Raw genomic sequence first — 8,043 nt, forward strand, 5'->3', positions numbered from 1 at the left:
CTTCTAGTCATGACTGGCAAGGTCGCTGTAAGCATGATGGTCTTGGGCTTGTAAACGTTGCACGGTATTGTAACTCTTGTCAATATATAATGAATATGGGGGCTATCGCTTCCGTTAAATCTTAGCAGTATCGACTTCTTATAGGAGCTAGCTTAAACTCACCGGCATTGCTTCTGGAAAGTGAGCAAGTTTACTAAAAAAAAACGCTAGGACAAAGAAAACAAGAGTATATGTTAAATTAATTAACTTACCATTAGGCCAGCAAAAGGGACATCTCTGGCAAGAGTAGACCGGTATCTGCAAGGAAGAAAAGGTTGTCATTTCGGACAAAACAACGCGTAATGACAACTAAATTGTCACGATAAAGTGTTATCTGTTGAAACAAAACTCAAGTATGACCATTACACCATCATGAATATTGTTATCAGTTTTTTTTTCACAAACAAATTGGCAGATACATGTTTGTTCCATCAACACATACATTACACATCCATAATGTGCACATAGACACTTATTTTGTATGATAAGATTTTATTTCTGGCCTAAAATAGATAAGCTTCAGAGGTTGCAGAAAGAACAGTGCTAAGTGATCAACTTGTGCAAAGAGTCAAATCAAATATAAAAGGTATTATAGGTCTAGGTTTTCCTTAAGGTGATCTTATGTAATCCAATAAAAAACAAATGAAAGGCACTATTGATAATGATAGGCAGGCTAGTAAGAAGAAATCAGTGCCAATACCCTGCATAAAGCCCCTTCAAACCATGATCTCTCCAGATAGAACAGCCAGCATGGAACATTCCATTGTAGTACCCATACATCTGAGTCCCATGAGTTTGAGAAATACTTCCTTTAGCTACAGCTGATGCCCAAGATTTTTGGGTGCCTTGGACTTGCATTCTTTGTTTCATGACTTCGCAAGGCACATAGACAAAGGATCCAAGTGTATCACCTGGAATCAAGAATGAAACATATATGTGGTATCCAGGAAGCAGCATAGGAAATTATCTTGAGACATCATGCATTCCAACAGAACCTACACCAGCAAAGTATCATAACTAACAAAAGGGGGTGCTAGAATAAGTTTGTTGGTGCAGATTGCAGATATAAAGTCCCCATGCTCAGCAAAAAAACAAAGTACAAATCTAACTACATTAAGCAGCGTCATGAAAATTTTCAAAAAGTAAAATACAGAAAAAACAGAAAATAGAGTGCTTACCAATCGCTCCAGCAATAAAATGTGACCAGTGTCCACTTAGATTAGGATTAGCAATCTCCAACCATGTCTTAGTTGATTCAATAACACCAAAATCGTGCATTATGATTGTAAGTGTTAAACTTTATGTGAACAAGCAAAGTTGAAACAATCTCACACCTTAGCCCCTGTCATTATAGCCTGACTCTGAAGCCTTGTTTTCAGAGTGTCAACTGGATGCATCATGCCTTCCCCAAATGCGCCTGCAATTCCTCCCCAGACAAATTCCCTCCACACTGCACCATAAGTTAGATCTCAGTACTATTTAAGTGCATATTTTGGAAAGTGTGTTATACTTGAGTGAACGTTCTGCATGAAAATATAAACAAAAATCAATCGCTGCATCTAAGAGGACATGTACTAGCAATCAAACATGGGAATACCCTAGAATCCATAAATCAAAAGAAAATAAAATTTACTATAAAAAGTATCTGGATGTTGATATATGATCCTGGACTAACAGGTAAGTTGCAAAGTTGTAATATTTATTAAGTGGTAAAAGTGACATGGCATGCATTACTAGATGCTTACCATCTTAGGCTTTACTGGAAAAGTACAGAGTATCCAAATTATATTGCAAGTGAATTCGTAACTTTATAGTATCTATTAAAAATTAGTCCATTCAAAGTTGCAAATGTTGCTCTCCACCACTTAAACTAGTTATTCAGAGAGCAAATATGTTTTACACATGCAAAGACTATTGTCAGAGCAACTTGAGGCAGTACATTCAATACAGCTGCATACAAACATCAGATGACACTATGGGCATAAAAACACAGATATAAGAGCATGCCATTTTTATGGTAGTTTATGAAACACAGTAAAGGGTATGTGGACTCCAGCTGTACTAATTGACACTAAAAATAAATCCCACCAAGAAAAAGAAATAGCATATCAATTTTTGTATCTATTAGAGAGGTACTATATAGCAGCTACTTTGGACTAAACGAACTATATTTCAATTTTTGTTTGAACTACTAGATGGACAACCTAGTGAGCATATATCATGGAGGTACCGTGGAAAGAGATCGCTATGGATATGTTGAGTTTGTTGAGATGCAAAGCGTGCCTGTGTTATTCAATGAGAAACCTTCATTTAGTGAGTTGGTTGCAAGGGCTCGGGAGGAGCTACATTGCCATGGAGCTGATGATGATGATGGCATCGCAGTGGAGGGTGTACTTCACCTAGGTTCCCCTCTCAATATCCTAAGGAAGATGATCCCAATTGGGTGTGCAGACCAGTGGGAGAACTATATGAGATCGGCTATGAAGTGTCTGTTCCAAAGTTTAGACGTGGTTGTGCGTCGGGTGTTAGTTGATCCCATCCCTCATGGGTTTTTCCCACCAATGGGTCAGCATGCACACTTCGACCCTCCCGTCCCGGAACCTGATATAGATGTGAAGGTTGCACCTACGATTCCCGATGCTCAATCTGCCCCCAATGAGCTAGTTGGAGATGCTTGTTAGACTCATGATGTTGTGGCAAATCCTCCTCATGAGATCCCTTTAACACAGAATCATCCAAGTAAGTGTCTTATCCGTATGGTTATTGGGAGCTTACCCCCTTCCTTACATCCATTTTTTTCATTCTTTCCTCATTTTTCTACTTATGTTGTAGGAGACATTCATGACAATGTTGATGTGTCCACTGTTGCTGCACAAATGCACTGTGGAGATAGATTATGTGTCTTCAATAGTGTTGAAATTATGAATGATTCGGAGCCATATGAGATGGCAAGGGCTCTTAATTCTGATGATGATCGTCCTGTTGGAGAGCTGACAAAGAGTGATGTTGAGATGCTGAGGCGTATCTTTCCTGGCCTCCATGATCCAAGAGTTCACGAGTTCAGCGATCTTACCCATTCCGATCAGGCGTGTGCAGAAGGACGTGATGATGAGCTCCTAGAAGCTCCTGAGGCTGGTCCTAACATGGTAATTGAGAAGGGTAGGGTATTCAAGGACCTTCCTGCATTGAAGAGGTGGTTGCAGGCGTTTGCAGTGATACGAAAGAGACCTTACAAGGTCTTGCATTCATATGCGGAGCACCGTTACACAGTTGTGTGTGACAAGGAACGCTGCCCATGGAGGGTTTGTGCAAGGAAGCAAAAGATCACCGAAAAGTGGAAGATCACAAGGGTTGTTGGGCCACACAATTGTGTTGACCATGTGCTAACACTGAAGCATCGTTAGTTGACATCTACCCTCATTGCCAAGCGGTTGATGGGAATATTGTAGGGAGAACCCAACATAAAGGTTAGTACAATTATCAGGACCGTTGAGATATTGTATGGAGGTTATGTGATAACTTATGGTAAAGCTTGGAGGCTTAAGCAGCGAGCATGGAAGATGATATATGGGGACTGGGAGGATGGGTATGAGTAGTTGCCAGTACTTTTCAATGCAATCAAAGCGGTGAATCCAGGCATGCATTATGAGTACATTCCAAAACCAAATGCATGGAAGGATGGGAGACAGATATTCTTCCATGCTTTCTGGTGCTTCCCTCGGTGTGTCCAGGCCTTTAGGCACTGTCGTCCTGTCTTCTCCATTGATGGTACATTCTTGATTAGCAAATACTAGGGCACACTTTTTATAGCCATATCCTATGACGCGAACTACAAGTTGGTTCCTTTGGCATTTGCTTTGGTTGAGAAGGAGAATAATGATAGTTGGGGATGGTTCTTGAGGCTAGTCTGGATACATGTGGTTGGGCCTAGCAGGGAGGTTGGCGTCATATCTGATAGGCACTAGGGCATATTTAATGCCGTGCGAGAGTAGATAGAGGGGTATGCACCTTTACACCATCGTTGGTGTACTCGGTACCTTGATGAGAATCTACTCCGAAAGGATGGTGTGAAGGATAACTTTGATCTGTTCTAGGAGGTTGCTCGATAGCTTGAGGACAAGTACTTTCAGAAAAAGTTGGAGCAGCTCAGAACCACATCAAATGTAGAAGGTAGATAATGGCTCACAGGTTTGATGAGGGATTTGGAGAAATGGACAAGAGCTCACAACGCCAGTGGATGGAGGTACGAGTTTTAGTGTAGCAACATGGCAGAGTCATTCAATAAGTTGCTATTAGGGATACTTGGTATGCCCATGAATGCAATCGTTCAATTCACCTTCTACAAGTTTGTTGCCTGGTTCAACGATAGACACGCCCATGTATTGAAGTTGCGGAGTGATGGAGAGATATGGGCTCCGAAACCAAAGGCACACCTAGAGAAGACAAATGAAAGGGCTGGCACATATGAGGTTACATGTTTTGACCACGCCATAGGGACTTATCAGGTCATGCATAGGGGCGGTACAATGTTCGATGGTGAGGTCCGAGAGTCGAGGATGCATGTGATAATCCTCTAAGATTTCACATGCACTTATGGTAAACCAAGGCAGTACCACTTTCTATGTTCTCATTTGGTGGCAGCAGCTAGGCATCGCAACTTTAATATCGAGAGCTGGATACCTCATGAGTTCAGCTTCGACATGCTTGTGCACACGTGGAGCCCCCGCTTCGTGCCTTTTTGGGACCCTGGAGAGTGGCCTCCATATGATGGGCCAAAGTACATTGCGGATCTAGCTTACCGTTGGAACAAGCGTAGATCAAGGAAGAGGACGAGGCACATGATGGTTATGGATCAGATACCCGGAAGAACGAGGCATGGGAGAGGAACCCCATTTCTTATTGACCCCGAGCAGTATGAGTGCGGCAAGTGTGGTAGACTAGGCCACAATTCACACACTTGCCATTGGTAGATTAGTGAGGTGCGACTATTAGTTATTTTCATTATTTTATATTTGTCATATTCATTCAATTAATTATGCATGTCTCAATTTATGCTTGTAATTGTGTCAATTACTTGTACATTTCTAAGTTTATGTTTCATTGTATGTTGAATTTCTATTTCATTGACTTTTTTTGTAGGATGGCATAATTCCACCTGCTCGACCCCGCGTACGAGGAGACCCACCGAGGACGTCTCATAGCGGAGGGGCAGATAATAATCTATACGTCCTGTTCAAAATTTTGTGAGCGTACATGTGTTCGTGAAGTAAAGGGAGACTATGTTTTATTCCATGCAGGACCTTCCGCTCCTTTGTCCTAGAACCCACAATGGGTTCTTGGATATGCAGTATGACAACAGGTACACTCCTTTCCTGCAAAGAGCTGTCCTAGATGTCATCTCTTTTCAGGTTCGTCATGGGTTGCCCAAGTTCAACTCAGCGGCCATAACTGCGTTAGTTGATAGGTATTATCTTCAATCATTGCCTCCATTCATGGCCATTTGTTTATGCGCTTGCCTTTTTAACATGTAATCTAGCTTTGTCTAAAATATAGGTGGTGGCCGGAGACTCACAACTTTCACTTGCCTTTCGAAGAGATGACAATCACGCTTTAGGACTATCAAAAGATGCTAGGTCTGATGATTCATGGCAACGCAGTGACTGGGCAGTGCAGGTCAGAAGGTTGGAGAGCGTGAGTAGAGGCCTTCCTTGGGTGTGAGGTTGATGAGCAAGGGGCTCATAGTTTTGGAGTTCTAATCTCCTGGCTCTGAGAAGAGTTCGCATAGTGCCCTGAGGAGGCAGATGAGGAGACAGTTGGGTACCACTATAGGGCGTGGATCCTACACCTATTTGCCTATGTTCTCTTCCCCAACGCCATGGGTGATACTGTGTCGTGGATGTGGGTCCACTGCCTCACTGACTGGGACTAGGTGGGTCAGTACAGCTGGGGCTCTACAGTGTTGGGTTTTCTTTACCAGCAACTTTGTGAGGCGTGTCATCGGACTTTGTCCTCATCGTCACTTGGTGGATGCGTGTACCTGCTCTAGTTGTGGATGTGGGCTCGTCTACCAGTTGGTTGTCCCAAGGCCTTAGAGATTCTGTGATGCTGGATCAACACCAAGCAGATCTGTCTAGTGCTCAGTGATGCTACTTTGTATTTGAGTAAGATGAGACATTTAGTAGATTGTAAGTGAAAGGATCAAGATGCCCAAGAGCAGGGGGTGGGGGGTGAATTGGTCTAATTCTAAATTTCTTTACAATAATTAAGTCCTATGGTTAGCCCAATTAACCCCTTGTGCCTACAAAGTGTATCTATTGATCTACTGCCCAAAAGTTTAGCAACCTATGTTCCAATCCTACTCTAGCATAGCAATTCTATGAATGTAAATGACAAGAATTGAATTGTTCAAAGTAAATAGAAAAGGAGGAACACGGTGATGTTTTGCCGAGGTATCGAAGAGTCGCCACTCCCCACTAGTCCTCATTGGAGCACCCATGCAAGGGTGTAGCTCCCCCTTGATCCGCGCAAGGATCAAGTGCTCTCCATAGGTTGATTCTTCGACACTCTGTCGTGGTGAATCACCCACAACCGCTTACAACTTGAGTTGGATCATCCACAAGATCAGCCAGATGATCACCAAACTCTCAATCACCACCAAGCCATCTAGGTGATGGCGATCACCAAGAGTAACAAGTATGAACTCTCACTTGACCACGACAAGCCTAATGAGAAGGGTGGATGCACACTTTGCTACTCTTGATCTCACTAATGAGGGCTCTCTTTGGGATTCTCAAATCTCAATCACCTCACTAGGACCTTACTCTTCTTGACACTTTCAAAGGTGGTTCTTAGCTGTTGGAATGAGCAAAAGTACCCCCACACATGAATGGAGGAAGTATTTGTAAGCATGGCTGAAAAATCAACCGTTATGTGCCTCTATGGGGTGACTGGATGCTTCGGTCATGTTGATCGGACGCTCTGGCCAGTTCTCCCCGAACACCAGTGTTTAAGTGGTGACTAGATGCTGGACAACGTCCGGTCAGCACTGAATGCGTCCGGTCATGATTTTCCCTCTTTGGAACCTTACTGGAGTCGACTGGGCGCTGGGACTCAGCGTCTGGTCAACACTGACCGGACGTGTCCAGTTGTGATTTTCCCCCTCTGGAACCTTACTGTAGTCATCCAAACACTGGGACTTAGCGTCCGGTCACTTCACCTCTCAGCATTTGGTCACTTCTAGATGACTTCACCTTGATCAAATGAACTGACCGGACTCTGCGCCAGCGTCCGGTCACACCAAAGCCAGTGTCTGGTCAGCATTTGACCCTCCATTCACTTCCAACTTTTGATCATATGTGAATGAAGTTTGCTCCAATGGATCTAAGGGCTTTTTAGGAGCTACCTAGTGCTAGGTTTAGCAAGTGTGCACCACACCTAACCCACTAGACTCACCTAGGTCAAGCTACCCATCCATACCCCCTTAATAGTACGGCCAAAGGAAAAACAAAGTCCTAAACTACTCTAAATGTCTCTTCAACTCTAATTGACACTTAGAGCTAGTCCATCCTTAACCTTATCATCCATCCTTTGAAAACCAAAATGATTTCCATCATAGGGGCATGACCACCATGATAGCCCAATTGATCTTCATTACCATGACCTAACTTAATTGCCTCTGCAAAACACACGTTAGTCATAGTAATCATGTATTGTCATTAATTACCGAATCCCAACTAGGGGCCTAGATGCTTTCAATCTTCCCCTTTTTAGTGATTGATGACAATACCACCTCGAGTATGTGAAAAAGTTGAGGTTTTTAACATGCTTGGTTCATATAAGCTTTTGACAATAAGAACAAAAGAGTTAGGAAAGCTTATATGACCCAAGCCAACATGATGTACTCAAAAGATGTGAAATAAGCATGAGTACAAGTAATAAAGCTCATTTGCATCGGAGTAAAACACGGAAGGAAAGCAAATGAGCATAACACAAGTGATATGACAT

Source organism: Miscanthus floridulus, chromosome 3 (assembly GCF_019320115.1).
Source record: "Miscanthus floridulus cultivar M001 chromosome 3, ASM1932011v1, whole genome shotgun sequence".
NCBI classification, from domain to species: domain Eukaryota; kingdom Viridiplantae; phylum Streptophyta; class Magnoliopsida; order Poales; family Poaceae; genus Miscanthus; species Miscanthus floridulus.